Consider the following 22,302-nt stretch of genomic DNA (forward strand, 5'->3'; position numbering starts at 1 on the left):
AGTTCTCTTGTTTTCAGAGGGGCTTTTATTAGCTCTTGAAAGGAAAAACTGAGACTTGTCAATAACCAAGCTTCTGGTTGGTACTGAATTCCATCTGCCTTGATAAGTGGCGGTCAGTGGTGGTAAGTTATGGTGTATGTACAGCACAAGCCTTCTGCTGTGCTTCTTGTAGCCGGACTTGCCTATCTTACATCAGCCTTCTTAGCTATCAGCGCGCCTGTAATAAGCGTGGGCAAAGCCCTTCCTAAATCTTCATTCACAAACTCAAGCCATGATGACAGCACAAGCCACAGTACTGGGCACAAGGCTTAACACGTCTCTCTACCTGCATGCACATATGTGACAAAGTGTGCATCTGTGAATGGGAAATCCACAAATCCAGATTCCCCTCCAAATAACCTCTCCTTCATTCAGAGAACTCATCACTGTCTGTGCAGGGGCTTCTACAACTGAAGAAGCATATTGCACTCCAGACACACCACGAGCTGTTTTACCAACACTTGGGCAGGCGATGGTGCCATAGTGAGCTTATAAATTAACTGAAAGAAGCCTTAATAAAAGGTTTGGTTTTGTATCCATGATGCTTTGTATGTGCTGAATTTTCTGATCATGTTTGAGACCTTATCAATACCAGGCGAAGTGCACTGTTAGAAAACACATCTTTTTAATGTGCATTAAATAACATGATTCAGTGTTTACTGTGACCAAAGATCATCTGTGACTAACAGGACTTACATAGCCTTCCATTCCCTTAACTGTAATGGTAACCAGATAACTCATTTTTTAGCTCAGCTGTCTGTATTTATCCTAGGCAGTAGCCTGGTTTATGGCATTTCTAGTGGGTTTTCCAACAACACAGTTTGGGAAAGATGCAGAGCATTTCACTGCCTGAAAGGTTGCCAAATCTAATGGAAAAGGTAGGGCATAGCAGACTGTGGTCCCACACACACAGATTATGAGAGTCTTTTGATGAGCAGACAGAGGCTATTTGTAGAAGAACATATCTGGTGGTGGGCCACAGTAATAGCAGTAAGTGAGATGAGGGGAAAATGAACCCCAGAAAGGGTATGTAAGACCAGGGGAAAAAACAAACAAGTAGAAAAACCTACAGGATACAGGAGGCCCAGTTCTTGCTTTTGATTAGTTTGACTTCATTTTACTTTTGGTACTATTTCATGTCAATGATTAACTTCTGCATGTGCCTTAGCACCTTTGGAAACATTCAAATAGATGATGCTTGAAACTCTGGAACAGATCTAAACATAATCTCAAGAACAACATAAACCAAGGAAGAAATCACGAGGCTGAGACATCATAAAGAACACTAGGAAAAAGTTAACTAACCCATGAGAAAGTAAGTTGCTGAAGAAGCAGTATTCATCATCTATAATTTGGCCTTTTGTCTGGCCATCGGCTGGTATATAACAACAAAGTTTTGATCAGCAGTTCAGCTCTCACACTGGGAATGGGGCAGGGCTTGCTCAGATGGCACTTCATCCTGACAAAGAGATGGACTTACAGGATGGGCACAGAGCACAAGGCGATGTGGCATCGGTAAGAACGGTAACAGAGTAAACCTCTACCAACCGCAGTGTGCAGGAGAAGAGCATAGGAAGGTTAACAAACAGCACATCCAGTATTACTTGTTCGTCTGGTGGGAAGGAAGCACTGTCAAAAAGGGGAGCACAGAAACTGGCCTTGCTCCAGGGATGAACCTGCTGGGGCTTGTAGGTCTCATCTGTCTGTGGTGGGTGGGGAGATTCTCCCCGTGTTTTGTCAGATCCTGGCAGGGGTTGCACTGCCCATGGAGAGCCTGTGCTGTGTTATGGCAATCAAATGTGGGGTGGCACAGCTGCCCAAGTGTAGAAGCAACACAGTCATCAGACTGCATGAAACTCAGAGAGCAGAAAGACACTGCTTGAGCTGGAATGCCAACCTAAGAGAGCCTTCCCTCTTCCGAAGCTCTGACATGATAACCCTTTTTCCTGAGGGTCCCAGCAATTCCCTTTGCAGGGAATCAACAAGGCTGGAAAAGACCTTCATGATCATCAAGCCCAAACTTTACCCCAGCACTGCCAAGGCCACCACTAACCCATGGCACTGAGGGGGTGTAAAAATGTTTGCACGTGTTTTAAAACATGTGGTTTTGTACTGGATGAAACTAAGATTGCCAAAGAGGTGTCCATAGGTGCGTGCATACCGTGGCTGTGAGAGCCATGTGAGTATGAGCACACACTTCTTAGTTACTGACTGTGATCTGTCCAGCCTGCAGCATAGGGAAATTAATATTAATGCCTTGGTGTGGCTAGGGCTTAATGATATGGAACTTGGTCCTCAATTTATAGAGCCTGATCCTCTATGTTCACCAGTTTAGATCCAGTTTAAGTCCCCCAAATCTGATGTGTAGCCTTGATAAGAGTTACTTCAGGTTTCTGTCAATGCTTGTGAGCAGCTCTGGGCACTATTGACCAACATGAGATTCCAAAGAGCTTTGGTCCCCTGAGTTACAGCACAAAGTTTGCTCATGGGAGTGGGGAGATGGGGAAGTAGCTTTGATTATTTACAGAGATCAAATTCATTAAAGAAGGCTCTGGCTGCACAATATAATTTCTGTATAGCATCCGCTGGGATATTGCAAGCTTGGGTTTAAGTAGAGGCCAGACACATAACTTAGCATCTCATCTGCGCTGAGAGACCCAGCCAAAAGAGCATCAGTCCTGTAGTGCTCCAAACTGACTGGAAAGTGAGCAGTCGTTTTCAGTGGCACGCATAGGGCAGGATTGGGCTCATTCATAGGCTCCTGGGGGTAGTTTTCTAAGCCCACATTTCTTGTGGGTATCTTTCTGAGGATACAGTTTTTATTCCTCTAGCATCAGCATTGTAAGGAAGATTGAGTACTGTTGTCTGTTAGTTTGACAGATGCTGCAGAGTTATGCTAGGAATAATAACCCACACCTACCCTCTACCTGGAGGCCCTTGAAAAGCTTTGTGTAGATGGGCAATATCACCTCTTACTGCAGCTCAGTTCTCAGAGGTCATTTCTTCACGACTGCTTATTTTAAAACAAAAATCCTTCAACTTCAACCAAAAATCCCACTTAGGGAACAAATTGTGTCCATCTTTATGCTTAGGTTTGCATGGATCTCAGTGCATGGCCCAGAACAGCAGCCATGCATTACTAGTTTAGGCATCTCTAAAATTTCATTCTGAAGCAAAATAGTATGTTGGTAGATAGATACAGTTCAGTGTTTATGTAAAAGAACATCTTGAAATGCAAGGATTGATCAGAAAAAGTTCTTTTCTCATTACAGGGAATTTCTCTTGTGGAATTTGCTGACTCTGGACTCCACTGAGCAATCCTAGGGCATGGTGATCTCTACCGTGCAGGGGCTGAGGAGGTAAAAACCACTCAGAAACGAAGTATTCATCATTCAAAACCTGTAATTACAAGCTCTGTCTGGGCAGATTCAAGGTCAAGCTTTCTTGCCTCCAGACAGAGAATCTTTGTGGGAAATGCCAGCTAGGGATCAAGGCTGTAGAGGAATATATCTGCCCCTTGCCCACATACAAGACAAACTGCATTAATGTGCTTCAGTACCTCGATTTACTCTGCGGTGCCATTAGCAGTATCTGCCAAGAAGCTTCTTTGAGAAGCTGAATCTTTTGATTTCCAGCAGCAGCACGTGGACAAGTGACAGCGCAGACACGCAGCATCCTGTGTTCTGCAGTCAGCTCTGCACTTGCTGCACCAGCGGAAAAGGAAACAAGATTACCCTGGTGTTTCCTGAGTCTTTTAGCTTTCATTTTCAGCCAGACAGCCATTGCCAAAGAGCCAGGGCCAAATTCGTTTCTCGGGTATCTTTGAAGTCAGAAGAGTTATGATTGCGCTGAGTCCCACACTTCTTAGTGGAAAGGCTGGGCTGAATCTTGCGGGAGAATCCACTTTTGAGACATCTTCCCTAATGGAATGCTGTGCTTACTGCGGCTTTTCACTCCCTGTGCATCACCCTCCTGCCTGGGGTTGTGAAGAAGTGGGTTTTGCCTTCTCTCTGTTCTCAGTGAAACACAAAAGAAACCCTCCTGAAAACAATGGAGAATCCTGCTTAGGCCCATCAGTATGTGTGGGTTAATGAGATGGGTCAGGTAGGGGAAAGGCCACTTCAGTGACAATGTTTTGTTTCCATTACTGCATTTAAAGCTCTCTTGATACCCAAAAGACTTCACAGCGTTCCTTTTGTCATTACAAAATAGTAACTCTACCTCCACTCTACTCTGCTGTGCTCTGCAGGATCCCCACCAGGATGAGCATTATCCATGTTCACATTTTTTTCTACTGGCTGCTCTGTAGTCTTAGTGATGGCTTTTCCCTTGGAGAATTAAATTGGGTTTTCTGCCCCTGATAATCCCCATGGTAGAAGTGGCCCAATACTGTGCCCTTAGCAACACATTAGGGTTTCAACAGGACTGACTCACAGCATTTGCAACCTAGAGCAAGTTGCAGCTACTTGGCATTCTGGTCTACCTAGCAGACTAACACCTTTGAGTACTTGCTTTTGGGAGGCCATCACAATGAAACCGTAGTTGATGGACAAACCCAAGCTTGGAGACAAAGGTTTGTTAGCTTTCTCACTTCATTCTCTTTCAGTGAACAGCTGCTCTGTTCTCCAGACTGCTGCTTCCTCAGCTAGCATTGCCAACATGAGCTCTTTCAGACTAATGGAAACTTTCTTCTGAGCGAAGCAACTAGTGCTGCCATCTCTTTGAAAATGGAAAACACTTGTAATCTTTACATGCAAAGAAATAAGATCTTACCATAAATATAGAAGCAAAGCACTCTTTGTGCCCAAATGCATCTCTGAAATAGCTGTGAGCTGGAAAAACATTTGGGAATGTGAAGGAAGATGAATGCTCTAAACATCTAATGAAATACCAGTTATTCTTTTACTTTGCTGCTTGAGCTCTTTATTGCCCACAGGAGATGGTGTTTTGAGAAAGGAAATGTGGCAAACAGGAAAAGAAGGCATTTAAGGAAGAAGCACAGCTGAATTGTTGGCTTGGCCTTATTACATTCTAGATAGAGGAATGGAAACTGAATGGATTCACACCCAAATTCCACTGCAGTCATCAGCAGCAACTTTAGAACCGGGTGCAGGGGCCATGTGTCCACCTCCATGAGCAGCTGTTAAGGCACAAGGATCTCTGCGCCTGTGTCCTGATGTGTTCTTAATTGGTTGATCCAGTTCTATAATGGGAGTGGTCAGGTATTGTGGATGCAACCATGGTGACAGAGATATCTGTTACCTACCAGCTCTTGTGCAACTCTTGTGATAGGCATCCATGGTCCTGCAAATCTGGCCTTTTTTGTTCTCTAGTCACCATTTTCAGGCCTCCCAAGAGAGCACGACTGCTGTCTCCCTTGGTTTTCTGCAGTCAGCAGCCAGATTGTTGCATGGGTCTTTTGTTCAGGATATAAAATGCTCATCTTCTGAGCTGCTTCTCAGATTTATCTGGCACATGGAGCAATATTATAGTTCAGGGAATTCTGCACATTCGGAAAGGCCTCAATTAAATAGAATTTAATTAGAAAATAGAGTTTAAAATTGAATTGCAGAAAGGAAGGTACAAGTAAATGGGCATGTAAAAATATTCCAACTTTCTGTAACAAGCTTTAAACAAACCCAGTTCCATAGTTAAATATAAAGTTATTGTGATCTCCCTGCCTTAAAAACCAGATTAGGAAATAGAAATGGATTACCAGCTGAATGAATCAATTGTCATTCTGTTTATGTGTGTGTGTGTATATAGATAGATAGAGAGAGAGAGAGAGAGATAGATAGATAGACTGATCACAGAAGGAGTTGTGCTTTGCACATGCCAGAAAAGAGCAAGTGAAGAAACCAGCACAAAGTACTGGTTTATATAACTTTGTCTGCATATTTGTATAGATGTAATTGCTAGAAATGCCTGCTTTGTAGGAATGGTGTGTGGCAATTCACTTGTCACTTCATATCTCATCTCCCTGCAGATGCTTTAAGAAGTTAAGGAACTCTGTGGTAGCTTCTATATGTTTGCATAAGAATGGTCACTGACAGGGCTGTCAAGCCTTCACGGATCAACGATCTCTCCAATCTCTTATATTTGTTAAGAGCCTGCAAATTGCTCTGCTCATTTCATGGATTTTATTACAGGCCAAAGGTAAGTAGAGTGTTATAAAGTAAACCAGGCAAAAATTCACCTCTTCTGCCACGATTTAACTTGCCCAGAGCTCTCTGTTGACTTTGCATTTAGTGCGTGGTTTGTCCATTGTAGGATGGATTTGAGAATTAAGCTATCAGGATAGCACCACTGATTTAGTTCATTTATGCCAGGGTGAATCCATAATCAAAGCTTTTTGAACCTGTTTGTACTGCTTGGCACTCTTTAAATGTTAGACTAGTGTTATTACTATCTATTGAGCATGAGACCTGCCTATGCTGGGAGTATTCCTTATCAGATCTGGGTAATCTTCCTGTTGAAATATCTCTCAGTCAACAGATGGAGTGGGAATCTCCCTAGGTAATGGCTAATTGATAAGTGCTGCTCATTAGCGGTTTCCCTTTCATGCTTACCCTTGCCATTTAGCCTTTGGGAAAGGAGTGCAGGAATTAAACAGAAGAAGGGAGCTATGTTTGCTCTAGCATAAGCCAAGGAAACCTTTCCAACATGATAGTAAGTAAAGTTTTGGTGCTACACGTAGAACCCCCCCTATAATTACACCTTCATAGTGCTTGCTAGGAATCACATTATCTGCTGGCATGCGTGGTACTATGCAGTAGTAGAGAATCTGACACTGTAATTCCATAGTGGATTGTGAATTCCCTCTGGAATTCCCAAACTTGAAGCATCTTTAAACACAGAGACCCCCATCTGTCTTGAGTCTTAAGCCACCTTCTGTGAGTACCAGTTCACCCTGATTTAAAGACCTCTAGTTTGTTACAGAAAACACTACCAGAAAGCAGCTGGATTGGTGTTGAGCTGACTGCTGCCACTGAGTCCTGCAGTCAAACAGGCTGTTACTGCTGCCACTCGGAGTCAGTCCAGCCTTCCCCACAGGACCCAGCCCTCCTACCCTCCCCGGAGCCCTTCTGCCTTCAGGCCTTCATGGCATGACCTATTGCACCTTTTCTTTGCTGCTTCCAAGTACTTAAATTAGTGAAATCACACAGGCTCCTGTTGCTGTGTGTGCAGATACACTTTGTTATCAGTTACATAGCTGGTTGCTACTGATTTATACAAGTTCCAGCTTGAAGGTGATATGGACAGTGCCAGGCAATCACAGTGCTGCTCTTTGCTATCTGCCTTTTGCTCTACATAGCCATGTCCTGCGCGCTTCTGACACAGTCCCACCGGCAGCTGTTAAGAAACCAGTTTCCTGACACAGCTTGGAAGAGGGATGGCTGCTGAAACACTGGAAAATCTCAAAATTCATCTTGGTCCTGGGTTTCTGAAAGGAACTTGCCATGATGCTTCAGCCAACAGGAGCACGGGACAACTTTATACATCCTTCCTTCAGGCAAAAGGCTGTAGAAATCAACGTCACTTGGTGGGGCTGAAGCTGCCAGAATTTGGCTCCAGCCTTCCCTGTGCCTGAGGTGGGATTTATTCTGCTGTTTAAAATGAGGGATGTTCTTAAAACCAGAGTCAGTGAAAATCTTCACTATGTAATAACCTTTATCTGCTTCACAAGAAGCTGGCAGAACAGTTCTGTGTTGAGAGAGGTATCCTGAGAGTTAACAAATTACACACCAGCATTAAGTTAGTTGGAGAACGTTGTTTCACCAATTCCATGTCCATGTCTTACTATAGATGTAGGGTAGGTGTGTGTTAGATTCTCTCTGTGTCAGTGGAGACGGGTATCTCCAGAGGGCACTTTGGCCACCCGTAACATAGCTGAATAGCTTTCTGGAAGTGGCTGACTCCCTCTGCTGACTACAGAGCCTCTTTCTGCTGTGCTGGTTTTCCTCTCGGCAAAGCAATGTTCTTGAGTCTTTGTATAAAAGATCACCCCACAACAACGCAGGTTAGAACAAGTCTAATGCATCCACACACTTTGAAAATATATTAAATCAACATTTTAACATGACCAGAAGCATTTATGGTCATTTTTCATGTTAATTTCCATTTGTCATCCCCCTTAACAGGAGCATTCAGGAGCTTCATGTGAACACAGCTCCAAACATGGAATCATCCCATAAACCAGAAGAAAACTCAGTGTGGGGCATGTCTAAGGCAATCCAGTGCTGCACGTAGTTCTGGTGTCCAAAGAATCATAGAATCAACAGGGTTGGAAAAGACCTTTGAGATCATCAAGTCCAACCATTACCCCATGAGGATGCAGAGCAAGGCAAAAGCTGTCTCTGTTTATACTTCTCAGTGATGGCTCTCCTCACAATGCTTTTTGATGCCTTTCCTGAGCAAACAGAATGGTTTAACCAGATGTGGCTAATTAGGTTGTCATTAAAATAGTCCTAGCTTTGGTGGTAAGGGTTGTGGTTTAAATGAAAGCCAAACCACCCAATCTGTGTATCTCTATGTGAGCTGTGATTCCTGCTACGCATGGCTGCTTTGCTGTTGGCCAAATCAGCACCCTGACCACAGTGTTTCTTCCGTGTTCAAAATCACTCTCTAATACTTTTTAATGTCACAGAAGCAGGTTTAGGACATGGATCAAATTTAACAACATTGCAGCATCCCCCTCTCCTTTTTCCTCGCCCTGCCTTTCTGTCCTGTTTTCCCCCTGTCTCCCAAGAGCAGCTATAGTCCAGTCACACAGATATTTCAAGATTTGTGTAGTTCTACCTTTGAAATAGATACTCATCCATTGTAAACTGGCATAAAGACATTAAAGGTATGATGGAATAACACACATATTTCTCAGTCCTCTCCTCCCACATCTGAAAGCACGAGATCTTATAATCCAGACAACTTGGGGAAGCATAAACCAGGATTTTATTTAGTAAGAAAAACAGAACGAAGAGCAGGATCAAAATACTATGGAAAGACAGATTTTGGTAGCCATATTTCTTAAGAGTGGTGTGCGGCCTAAAGAGATGTGAAGAAATACAGATCTTACCTTCTTTGTCTTTGACGTTCCGAAGCCAAAGTGCGGGACTGCATTTCGATGTCACATTTATCACGATGCCTTTGCAATCGGCGACAAGGTAAAAAGACTGGAAGAAAACCAGTCTGAGATGCTAAATCCTGTCGATGCTGTGTTACTGTGCTTTGGGAATGCACATATCCATCCAGGTGAAGTTTAACTTTCTTTTGGGAGTTTAAGGAAAGAAGGTTGAAAAAGATATTTTAGAAACGTCCATGGTGGGGCTAAGAAATACTTGCCACAGGCTTTTCCTCTAAGAAATCAGTGATTGTCTGAGGGACCTAATGTGTTGTTTGCTGGCTATAATCTAGTAAATATATAACTTCTTAAATAAGGGAATTGGGGCTGTGTGATTTATAAGCGGGTGTAGCACTTGCTTTGGCATTTATTGTGGCCCTTTGTTCTGGACGTAGCTAAACTGAATTAGTGGGTGAGGTAAAGGTTGTGGTGATTTACTGTAATTTCTGGACAGATAATGCTAGGCAGGTGATAAGGGTTGGTTTTTACAAAGCATTATAAGCATAAATGTCATGAAGTCTTGTAAGTGAAATAGGTCTGTTGAGAGTCTTCAGGAAAAATCACAGCAAATCCATTCTAAAACTGAACTCCTGTTACCAGGAATGCTGAATTTTCTTAGAGATACCACGAGAGTACTATAGAATCACAGAACGGTTTGGGTTGGATGGACCTGCAAAGCTCATTTAGTCCAACTCTCTGCAATGAGCAGGGACACCTTCAACCAGATCAGATTGCCCAGAACCATAGTCTGACCCTGAGTGTCTCCAGGGATGGGGCATCCATCACCTTTCTGGACAACCTGTGCCAGCGTTTCACCACCCTCACTGTAAAGAATTTCTTCCTCACATCCAGCATTAATCTCCCTCTTTTAGTTTAAGCCCATCACCCCTTGTATGTTAGACAAATTGAAAGTCTGGAAAAGCTGCTTCTCTAAATAGATGGGTCAGGAACAAAGAGTTAAGGAAGCAGAGAAATTGTGAACTGGTCAGAAATGTGGAGGGCCATTGCCACTTGCAGTGGAAGGTTCAGGGGTTGGAGAATGTGGCTGTAAACCTCTCAACTATCCCAGAAAGCCACGGTCTTTTTAGTTCTTTCCAGTTTGGTGATGTTGAGGGTGGTGAGGCACTGCAATGGGTTGCCCAGGGAAGTTGTGAATGCTCCATCCCTGTCGGTGTTCAAGGCCAGGTTGGACACAGCCTTGGGCGACATGGTCTAGTGTGAGGTGTTGCTGCCTGAAGCAGAGGGTTGGAACTGCATGACCTTAAGGTCCTTTCTCACCCAAACCATTCTGATTCCTCGTGGGATTTCTTGGCAATGTGGAAATATTCAAAAGCCAGCTGGGATCTTGTTCTGTGTTTTGTGCTCTAATTAAAGGTGGGTTGTCATAGGCACTGGTTAACACAGGAATACCAGCTGTGTGGCAAGTTGGGTCCAAGTCCATGGTGCATGTGCTGGCTGATGGAAGCTGCAATCAGTGTAGCCCATTTCCCAGAGGTGACTCCTGCTGACAAGATTATGAACTGTAAATAAGGACTGCTCTCTGCTGATGGCAGCTCTGCTGACCTGTGTCCTCCTGCCAGCAGGGTTGAAGGCTGGTGAACCGTGTCATGGTACCACCTCCTACACTTCCTTCTTGACTTCTTCCCATCTTTTCTTCTTCTTTTTTCTCCTTTCTTTGCTTCTTTCGCCTTCCCATCCTCCTCCCTTCTCCTCCTTTTCCCTTCCTTCTCCCCTCTGCTCCCCTCTACTCATGTGGGTCTGTGTGATGCAAAAGACAAGGGAACATGCAGTTAGTGCTCTACAGGTTTTATTTTGGATGTTCAAAAATCACAGCATCACAGGATCATTTGGGTTGGCAGGGCCCTCTGGAGATCATCCGGTCCAACCCCTGCCAAGGCAGGGCCACCCAGAGCAGGGCACAAAGGAACATGTCCATGGTGGGTTTGGGATGGCTCCAGAGAGGGAGACTCCACACCCCCCTGGGCAGCCTGTGCCAGGGCTCTGACACCCTCATGTAAAGAAGCTCTTGCTCATGTTGAGGTGACACTTGGTGTGTGTTAGTTTATGGCCATTGCTCCTCGTCCTGTCACTGGGCACCACTGGAAAGGGTCTGGCCCCATCCTCCTTGCACCCACCTTTGAGCTATTGATCTGCATTGATGAGATCCCCTCTCAGGCTGCTCTTCTCCAGAATAACCAGACTCCATAAGAGAGATGCTCCAGACCCCTGAGCATCCTGTGGCCTCCACTGGCCCCTCTCAAGCATCTCGTTGTCTTTCTCATACTGAGGAGCCCAGCACTGGACACAGCGCTCCAGATGCGGGCTCACCAGGGTCAGTAGAGGGAGAGGAATCACCTCCCTTGGCCTGCTGCCGCACTACTCCTGATGGATCCCTCCTGGCTCAAGGGACAGCTCATGGTCAACTCATCATCCACCAATACACCCATGTCCTCCTCAGCTGAACTGCTCTCTAGCATAGATATACGTTAAGGACCACAGACCATTTTGTCTTTATATTGAAACTTTTGTCTTCATATAGTACCAGTGTTTGTAGCTTGAAATTACCTTAATATTATTTGCTGTACTTCAGGAACTCTGTCTGAAGATATTATTGTGTCCTCAGAACTGCTACATGGTGTTACAGATGTGATAATACTTTCCTGCTTACTTTCTTTTGAGTCTTGCTGCTATTGAATTTTAACCCAATACAGCTTTAAAGCAGAATTGCAGGTTTACAGCTTGACTTGAGGGCTCTCCAGGTTTGCGAATATCACTCATGATCATTAAAAACTTGGGGGTGTTGGTCGATGAGAAACTGCACACGAGCCACTTCAATGTGTGTTGAGCTCAGAAACCCCTGTGTGCTGAGCTGCATCAACAGGAGCGTGACCAGCAGGTCAAGGGAGAGGATCCTTCCCCTCTGCTCTGCTCTAGTGAGACCCCACTTGCAGCACTGTGTGCAGTTCTGGTGTCCTCAGTGTAAGGACATGGAGCTGTTGGAGCAAGTCCAGAGGAGGCCACAAGGATGATCAGCTCCCGTTTGGAGACAGGCTGAGAGCATTGGCAGTGTTCAGCCTGGAGAAGAGAAGCTGTGTGGAGACCTCAGAGCAGCTTCTAGTGTCTGAAGGGGGCTCCAGGGATGCTGGAGAGGGACTCTGCATCAGGGACTGTAGCAACAGGACAAGGGGTGATGGGTTCACACTGAACCAGGGGCAGTTCAGGTTAGATCTAAGGCAGAAGCTCTTCCCTGTGAGGGTGCTGAGGCGCTGGCACAGGGTGCCCAGAGAAGCTGTGGCTGCCCCATCCCTGGCAGTGCTCAAGGCCAGGTTGGGTCATTCTGAGATTTTATGATCCTATGATTCTCTGGTCCACTGCAGTGGATAAAAGCTGTGTCTCATCTGGCACTGGATCACCTTTCTGACTACTATCTTTTAAATTATATGTTTCGTAATACGTTGTTCGATTTTGTGTTACAGGAAAGTGATCCACCCTCCCTGTGTCATCTCCCATGTGTCACATTCCCACACAAAGACCTGCCTGAAGTGCTGCTCTGACTGAATTAGAAATCTGGGCTAACTTGGTTGCCTGCTTCTTAGGTGTGTTGTATATGTTTCCAAACAAATATCCATGTCTTCCAGTTTCTTACAGAGTGCACAGAATAGAATCATAGAATAGATTGCTTTCAATTTTTGTTACTATATTTCATTTCTGTCTGAATAAAAATAAGCTTATTTCTGTTTAGGCATCTCAAAATACTGTTGGTTAATGTTGTGTGACAAAGCCCAGATACGGAAAAGCTGAGTGTCGCAGGTCTTCAGCCTGTAAAAACCCTTGATCTTTTTTCTGTCACTTGAGACTTGGAGAAATACCCCAGCCACTGGAGGAGACAGTCCTTTTGGTGCTCAGCTCTGGGGCTCGTGCTGCAGAGCTGCTTTCATTTGATTCAAATACTAAAGCAGGTTTTACTCTTAGAGGGAGTAAAATGACTCGAAATTGCCTCATTCCATTCTCTCTAATTTGAAAGCATTGCCTGCCCTTCTGTTTGCCTTTCACACAGTACCACCTCGCTTTGGAAGACCCATCCTGATTCCACTTTCTAAGGTGCATCTCTGGGCACAGTACAGAATATATTTGATTCCTCTGTATATTCTGCTATTAGGGTCTTATGCAGAAGAATTTATACCCTGTCTAGATCTGTGGTTTAGCTCAGATCAGGAATATGCTTCTGAAGCCAATTTGCCTGTCCCTGCTGAATGTGCTTTGATTCACATCATGGAGCAGTCCTGGGGTACTTCATCTCTTTCAGATGAAACTGAAGAGGTTGATGTGTTCCAAGCGCACATTTGATGCTCACCAGCTGCATTCAGCCCCTGATGGAACCTGCCTAGTTTGTGTTTGAGGTAAACTCCCATGAAGCATGCACAGTGAAGATGTCAGGTCATCAGCACCCACTGCTTCATTCCACAGCTCTCTTCCTAGTGAACCCCGGTCCTTGCTGATGTGTACATGGCCTGTGTCTTGTGAATGTGATTGCTGTTAGCAGGAGTGGTATCTGTCTCTTTGGTCCTGGAAGTCCTTGTGGAAATGTCTCTTCATGATGTTTCCACACATCCAATTGAACTTTCTTTATATTAGGAGGGAAGGAAGAGGGAAATCAGGTCCTTGCCAGAGCCCAGTGTGAGGTTTTACTGAATACATGGCATATTGCTCAGTGATGGAGTTCTATTTTGCCTTAACTGGAGAAGCTGGAATCAACTGTATTTAGGTTATTTATTTAAATAATGTTTCTGGAGGCTTCTGGGACACATTTTCTTTTCCATTTTCTTTCCTGCCTTCCCAAAAATCTCTTTCCCAGAAGAAGTGATAGAGGCTGACCTTCAGATGCCATGTTTCTTCGTGTGGTATGTATTTTGAGAAAGATTGAAGCTAGTGAGACTAAAGGAAAACTAAATGTAAGTAATGATGAATAATGCAGTCCTAATTCAATGCTCCTCGACTGTCTGGGATTTAACGACATGGCAGTATAGCAAATTTCTGGGTTTAATGAGATAAGCAAAATAACTGCCCTTTACGTCATACTATTAATAGGCTGAACTTGATTAAATTAGACCATAAACAGTCATCAGACTGAGGAAGGTATACTGTAGAAGTAGTAAGTTCAGCATCAGTGACATGGCAAAGATTTTTAGGCATAAATCACAGGCACATTACATTTGGAAAGCTCCATACATTAGTAGACTGAGCTTCTTTCCCCCCTTCTCTGAGTTCTCTGAGTCCCTTCTCACTCAACTCTGGGACAGAAAGTGCATAAATGTCAAATCTGAATAGTTTGAGATCAGATCTCGTCAATAAGAGGAGAATATTTGGAGCATATGGGATAGTCCAGAGCAGTTTTGAGGTGATCTTGGTTTTATGACTTTTACTTGTAATTTTATTCTATGGCCAAAGCTAGCAGTCGCTGATGTATCTGAGATTGATGTGTCTCTAGCATCTAAAAATAGGAAGTGACCTTCCTTAAGATTGTAGGCAATTCTGCTGTGCAATTCAGGTAGTCTATGATAAAAGTGTCTTCCAGTTAGAATTTCAATCCAAGCAGACAGCTTGAGCAGAGCTCGTAAAATACTTGAAGTCCAGGTTGGTCAGAGCCTTGGGTGACATGGTTTAATGTGAGGTGTCCCTGCCCGTGGCAGGGGGGTTGGAACTAGATGATCTTAAGGTCCTTTTCAACCCTAACTATTCTATGATTCTATGGGCTTTTCAGATGTGAAACATGCTTGTCACTTTTGTTCCTTGCTGGAATACTTAGGCAGGACAGGAGCTTCAAAGCGATGTTAGTGTCACAGGGTGTTACTAACTCTTCTTTGCAGTTGGATGAAGCCTTGAAGAATCCGGGGTAAAACTGAGCTGTCTTAATGAAACAGCAATTTTGAATGTGTATTATGTCCCAAGCTAATGCCTGCTTCAGGATGTTGCTTCATTAACCGAGGAGCATTAAAAGCTCCAAACCATTGTGAAGGATGTGTTAATCAAAAATATTAATGAAACGTGCTGACCTCCAGATAGATGTTTCCGTGCACAAAAATAAGGGCTCTGTAATTGAGATCCATTAAGCACTGTGGCTGTATTGGCTGAGTTAGCAGCCTCAGGTGCTGCCTCGCATTCAATATTGCCAATTTTTTGCTCTATTAGCTATATAAACGGGGAGAAAAAAAGAGTCTTAATGGCAGTCCAGTCTTTACTAATGGGAAGGTGCTTAAGATGCAAATGAAAAATTCTCCTATCCCCTCTTTCAGTAGATAGCATAAGTGTATTCAGCCTGTCCTTGCTTCCCCTGTTAAAGAAGAAATGTATTATTTGAGACTAAGCACTGCAGGATTCTGTGGTGCTCAGTGGCTGTGCTATAATACAAGATCAGAGATCTCCTTCCCACCTAAGGACACCTCTTACCTCTTTCTTTTTGTAGCAGAAACTCATTAATTTTAATACACATCAGTGAAGCAGCTGAGTGGGCTTTGAGGTCGCCTTTGTACAGGCATGTTGTGCTGCTTCTGCACCACTGAGTTCATTATTCTTTTATCAAGAAAGCAAGGAGGAGTACCGTGTCTATGGTCCTAATGCTGTCTTGCTCAGATATCACAGGGCATCAGCACTCTCCAGAAACATAAGAAAGCCTGCTTGAAAAATGAAATGAAGCATTCTTTGGTTGGTTTAATCCACAAGACAGGAACACTCACCACATATTTCTACATGATTTGCTGCTTCTCTGTTTCCTTCTTGCTCTAAAGTTAAGCAGGTCAAGGCTGGGAAAATTGGCTGCATAAGAAATAAACATCAGTGAAACAATACAGGGCCAATAAAGGAATTGTCTGCATTTCCTCTGCAAACAACTGTATGCAAGGTATTTTCTCAAGCCTACAATGTTTAACCGTGCTGACATGGGTATTTTTACAGAGGTATGCGTGTGTTTTCAGTGTTGCTTCTATAGGATTGGGATATATTTCAAGCCTTGGAAGCCCAGGTCCATTTCTGCCAGTTCCTCAATGGGTCTGGAAGTCTCAGCCCATTTTTGCCAGGATGCATGAGGGAGGCACTCAGCTTGTATTCAGGTCAGTGAAGCTCTTTGGGGGAAGCACAAGACCTGCGTGCATTGATTCATGTCCAATTCAGATTTGAATTCCCAATGGAGCTTTAATTCACCTGTCACATCCTCCATCTTCTTTGTCCCACCTCTGTTCTGTCAGTAAAAACTAAGCAGCAAACAGAGTCTCTGTAAACTTCAGCCCACTGTCATTTGCAGTTACTGCTCGGACAGAATGCATGCTCTGCATATCCAGTATTAGCCATGGTTTTACTTTGGCCATTAAGGAAGGGTCTCTCTAATTTCAGTTTTGATTCTGCAGATTTTCTCAAGGCTGAGCTGTGGGGATTAAATCCAAGCAGCTGCTCTCAAAGTTTCTAAGACCAAGTCTCCCTTCTTCTTTTCTTCCTTTAGGTTTGTCTCTCCTTACAGTCCCTGTTTAAATATGCCCTTTTTTCCTGCTTTGCCCCAAGATTTGTCATTTCTGAACTACAGGCCCCAAAGTCTCTTTTGGATGCAGTAGTTCCCTGTTGTGAAAAACAGGGACATGTCCAGCAGAGGCTTATCTTATCTACATCTCCTGGGCTCAGGAAAAGGAATGAAAGGGAAGCATATTGGAATGTCTGCCAGTAACCCCATGCTGTTGCCTCCCTGTGGTGATCAGTGAGTGTCCGGTCAAGAAGTGCACACTGATTGATGTGCTCTCTCTTTGCTTGTTTGCAGTTCCCGTACAACAGCAGTGTTCTGTGTGGTGTCTTCTTGTTCTGCACTGGGACTGGGCTGTGGCTGGCCAGCAGAAAGGCAGGCAGCCCTGCTTTCCTGCTCTTCCTACCTACACAACAGGTTATGTGAATCCTTTGGCAGGGAGACAAAGCTGAGCATATTTTGCTTAGTAGACTTTAGTCTGACACATGCAGATACCAGAGGGCTCCTGGGAAGAACAGGGAGTAAACAAAATGCCCAGCATTTCCCAGAGAAGGGCAATGGAGCTGGTGCAGGGCCTGGAGCACAAGTGTGATGGGGAATGGCTGAGGGACCTAGGGGGTTCAGTCTGGAGAAGAGAAGGCTCAGGGGGGACCTTATCACTCCCTACAACTGCCTGACAGGAGGATGGAGCCAGGAGGGGCTGGGCTCTGCTCCCAAGGAACAAGGGATGGGACAAGAGGAAACGGCCTCAAGCTGCACCAGGGCAGGTTTAGATGGAGCTGAGGAACAATTCCTTCCCCCTTCTATGACTGGAAATGTTAAAAATAGAAAAGATTTGCCTTAGGTGTGTTGCAGCCTGAAGATGAAGCCAAGTTTATTGTACGTATTGTTCCCCCCTCCCTCCCCCCCCCCCCTCGATTTGCCTGAGCATCACTGCTTTCATGGTTCACTGAGAGCTTTATCAGCCATCAGACATCCAATTTTTAGACAGAGCAATGTTTCTGAAGCTTTACACAGTACTCTGGTTGCTAGTGGAACGGGAGGGAGAAGGTTGTATCTCTTGGAGCAGTGTGGCCTTGGGTCAGTGTAAGCTGGTTGGAAAGATTCTCTCACCTTTTATCACTGCCCTGTCAGACAGCAGATAATATTTGCCTCAGAGTAAGTAAACAACCTGTTTGTATTGAAGTTAATCACTGGAAGAGCTGGGAACACCCATTTTACTGTAGGAAGAAATGTGTCTGTGTTCCCTAAATTAGGAAGACATGGTCAGAACCCTGATGGCTTGCATGCTAAAACTGCCTTGCTATCAAGGAACCTCTGCTGGATGATTGAGAAGAGCTAGGATCAGACTAGTAGGTTGGAGTGTGAAAAGACACATAAATCAACATCCTTCCTCTGCCCTGAGTGCTCAGTTAAGCAAAGGGAGCTGGATGCCTAGCCAAAAGGGAGTGTGGTAGCTGGAGAGAAGCTTGCTGTTTGGACAAGCGCAAATCCTTGATGTGAAATACCTTCCCAGGAATCACTGAAGCTCCCTACTCAGAGAAAAACAGGCCTGGAGGTAACAAGCGATTTGGAAAATGTCGTTTTCTGAAAAGAGCCAGATGATGGCAGCATAGAACGTAACAGACAATTCCCGGGTTAAGTAGCGAGAGACCTGCCCTTGAAAACTGAGTCAGAGTTCAACCTTTCCATCTCAGCCTCCACTTCAATTATGGTTCTGGGAAGAAGAAAAGAAAACAGTGATTTTGTTCTCTGTACATGTGTTGATCTTTCATAAGCTATGTAATAAATCAGCTCAGAAATCTTTGCTGCATGCCATCAGAGAGAAACAATTCTGCTTCATGCTTTCGGACCCCCAAATCTTATGGTTTTGCCTCAGCTGTATCAATTCTTCTCTACCAATAATACATTCCTAATTCCTGTAATTGACATCTTCCAATACAAACCATTCTGTGAATCTATCTAGTACGATCTGTGATCCTGTCTGCATCTTCTTGGAGCACCGATTACTGGTACTGGCAAAGGGTAAGATTACAGAATCATAGAATAGTTAGGGTTGGAAAGGACCTTAATGATCACTGTGCAGGGGCTGTTTCCTCTATGTCTACTGATTTGTACTGGTCATGCAAACAGGGGGCTGGGTTTTAACACAGCCTGTCAGAACCGCTTCTGCAGGGGCAGCCATGAAGTCCAAGCATGTGGCAGACCCCTTTCAGGACATGTACTATTTATGCTTCTCACTTTCAGGTTGGTCTTTCCTGACCTGATTGATGCTGTGATTCTATGAGACAGGGAGAGAAAACAATAAAGCAACCCAAGGTTCACAGCTCAATCACAGCTGCTGGGGATGTGCCATGCCTCTGTGCTGGTACCATCTGGAAGTGGGATTGCATCAGTGGGCGATGGTAATCCTTAACTTAATTTCCTCAAGACAAGGTTGTGGTGGTTTTATTTTCATGTTTATTGACAATGTTCCCTTCACAAGCTTATAGAAAGCTTCCTGGATAAGCAAAAGATAAATGGCTGTAAGGCACTTGGACATTGGATGCTCTTCTGCCTGCAGAATTAATGCTGGTTACATCTGCAAACTCCTCAGTCTCCTTGGGGTTTAATTTAACATTTCAAGGATATGGTTTACTTTACACTTCTGAGCACGTACAGAAAGATGTGCTGTAAAGAGGAGTCAGGACTGTACCAGCTTCTGAGGTTCTGGGTGGGGTGGGAGTGCAATATATCTGAAGTACAACTGCTTTCTGGCATTGCTGCCTTGACAGGCTCTGGCTCTGCAAATCTCAGTTATTGTACAGTTGTCCCCAGTTTGTAGAGCAGCGCTGACTCTTTTCCCTGCACTTCCTGCCACCTGAAAAGGACGTGGTCTCCTATAAACAGCTAGAATTGTCACTTCATACAAATTGAGGGCAATAGTATTTATCTTTGTATTTGTGTAAGCACAAATACTGTGCTACTCCCCCTGGTTTCATTAGTTATGGTAGAAAATAAGGGCATTGGAGCTAGAAAAAAGGGGATATTTCCTTGTAAAACATACCCATGGCATCTCAGAGTTACGGCAAGAGAGCAGGCTTTAGAAGAAAGTTGACTCTCCTTTCCATTCCTGAGAAATCTTAGAAATAATAGGGTTCCACCGGCTAATAAAAGCAAATTCAAACCATTCAGTAGCATTAGGAAGAGATGTCTGGAATTCCCATGTACAGGGAAGTCCATCTAGCATATCTGTAACAGAACAGGAAGGAGAAAAAACCCTAATGGAGACAGGGGAAAAGGGAGGTGGGAAGATACCTGCTGCTACTTGCTGTCCAATGCAAACTAAAATCCTTGGCAACAGGGACAAATTGCTTAATATCCAAACAGCACTTTGAAGGTCTACAGTAAGGTAAGTGCTAGTTTTATTATTATTTTTACTACAGAAGCTAAGATTGATCTTCTAAGGAGATTTATTGAAGTTTTATCTTTAAGACATTGTTTGAAAAAGGGTCTGTGTGAATTTTTTCTGAAAGGGCATGAATGCTATGGTACATTTATCAACACAGTAATAAAGCATTCACAATTAAACCCTCTGCTTTCTATAGGCTTGGAGGAAAGGAATTTCTGAGTCAGCATGTGGTGCATTAAACATATTTAAAGGTAGCTTAATAATAGTCATTTCACAGCCTTTTAGTGCCTATGACTCTTACTTTAAAAATGAAAAAAGTAAATTGCTTCTGGGGGTTGAGCGTACTGGATCATGCTGCTCTGCACCTCTGATTGTAAGTACATCAGGAAGGGGAACAAAACACCACCATGGAAATGGGCATCATCATTATGGAGTGATACTGCTCCTGCACACTTCCCAGGAATGCTTATCAGGTCCATACTGGGGTAAGAGTACAGAACTTCAGTACATGGCTGTGCTGCTCCCCCTTGGACATCTGAGTCAAGGAAACCTTTGGCATCTTTTCTAATCCATGATTTTCAAGGCAGCCACATGTTGGTGTGTCTGCTGTAAAACCTCTGCTGTTACTCTTTTGGAGCGAACAGGAATATCCTGACACTCTGTCCTTGTCATAGTCAATTTTAAGGGTCTGAACAGCTCCAAGAAACCCCTTTCCTCCTAACTTGCCACTGGTTTAATACCCGTAAGTTTTTCGGCTGTCCCATAGGTGTGCTGAAAACGTTGTGCTCTTGGTTACACAAATTGCAGTGCTGGGATGAGGAGAAGACCTGCTGGTCATTTATTACATGTCTTACTTATTACCTCATTTATTACAGAGTCAGTAACGTTGTCTTTACACCTTCCTCTTTTCTGGGATAGGAAGGAGCACTGCAGCTAGGTTGCGAGGGCAAATGTGGTTCTAAGACGGCTGTGACTGTGCGACTAGGCCTGGGTTACTGTGCATGGACAGGACAGCAATTCTGAGAACAGAAAAGGAGCTGAGAACAAAGGTAGGAGCTGAACTTCCCAGGTTCTTCGAAAATCCTTGTTTCCAAAGTCTCTTTCCATAAACAACATTTCCAGGTTCATTTGAAGTGCGGTGAAGGATTTTGTAGTTAGTTCTTCTGGGAGCTCTATAAATATATGTTGTGGTTTAACCCCAGCCAGACAACTTTTTAACCCTTCCCCCCTCCCCCCCCCCCCTTCTTGCCCTCCCCCTACTCCTGGAGGGACGGAGAGGAGAATCAGAAAGAATGCAACTCCCACGGGTTGAGATAAGAACAGTTTAGTAACTAAGGTATAACACAAACCACTACTGCTACCTCCAATAATAGTAATGATAAAGGAAATAACAAGGGAAGAGAATACAACACCCCATCACCAGCTGACCGATAACTTGCTCCCCCCAGCCCGACCAAGCACCGACCGATACCTCCTCCAACCCTGCAGTCCTAGCCCTTCCGGGTAGCTCTCAGTTACCTCCTGGGCATGACGTGCTGTGGTATGGAATACCTCTTTGGTCAGTTTGGGACAGGTGTCCTGTATCTGCTTCTTCCCGGCTTTCCCTCGTCCCTGACAGAGCATGAGGCTCACAAAGTCCTTGGCCAAACTAAAACATCATTTTTATCAGCTTTGTTCCCAGCCTGAAAGTCAAAACACAGCACTGCACCAGCTACCAAGAAGGAGAAAAATGACTGCTACTGCTGAACCCAGGACAGAATCAGAAACTGCCAGAACATAAATTAAACCATGGTGTCTGTCTACTTGATATTCATTTCATTTGTTGAGCAGCATTTAGAATTGCCTTCTTACAGCACTTAAACATAATATGAATGTACCTACTGGAGATCAGACAGATTCTGGGCTGAAAGCATCAGTCTGGAAGTGGTAGAATTTTAACCAGAGAAAAGAACATTTTTTAAATAACAGACTTCACTAAACGAATTTTATGTTGATTTATTTGAAAAGACAGTACTGTTTTCTTTACTGCTCCTGATACAGGTTGCACTTTATCATGTGTTCTTTCTCCTACTGTTCATTTTCCCCAAGATGGATAGAAGGAAAATGTTATTGTATTTTAAACACCTCCTTTTTCTTGGTTATTGTAACTTCTGTAATGATATTCGTGACAGAATCAGAAACTGCCTAGAGCCTCCTAAACTACCTCCTAGTCACAAGTATAAAAAAACTAGTACAACTTTTCTTGGCCAC

General features: G+C 44.0%; 1 long non-coding RNA gene across 4 annotated transcripts; it reads left to right on the forward strand.

Annotated features, from left to right (window-relative positions):
• Positions 1 to 1,135: 1,135 nt before the first annotated feature.
• Positions 1,136 to 21,224, forward strand: LOC133226019 (uncharacterized). 4 transcript variants are annotated; one of them, XR_009729355.1, is made up of 5 exons: positions 1,136 to 1,417; positions 4,976 to 5,791; positions 5,838 to 6,204; positions 9,144 to 9,288; positions 20,971 to 21,224. It is a non-coding gene; the product is annotated as an uncharacterized LOC133226019 (long non-coding RNA). The 4 variants fall into 4 exon arrangements; XR_009729356.1 differs by lacking the exons at positions 1,136 to 1,417; positions 4,976 to 5,791; positions 5,838 to 6,204; positions 9,144 to 9,288 and adding exons at positions 12,829 to 14,109; positions 15,788 to 16,263; XR_009729358.1 differs by lacking the exons at positions 1,136 to 1,417; positions 4,976 to 5,791; positions 5,838 to 6,204; positions 9,144 to 9,288; positions 20,971 to 21,224 and adding exons at positions 12,829 to 14,109; positions 15,788 to 16,055; positions 16,143 to 16,777.
• The last annotated feature ends 1,078 nt before the right edge of the window (positions 21,225 to 22,302 follow it).

This window comes from Neopsephotus bourkii, unplaced genomic scaffold (genome assembly GCF_033783945.1).
Source record: "Neopsephotus bourkii isolate Nb327-2 ecotype Australia unplaced genomic scaffold, CSIRO-AGI_Nbou_v1 NB_1768, whole genome shotgun sequence".
NCBI classification, from domain to species: domain Eukaryota; kingdom Metazoa; phylum Chordata; class Aves; order Psittaciformes; family Psittacidae; genus Neopsephotus; species Neopsephotus bourkii.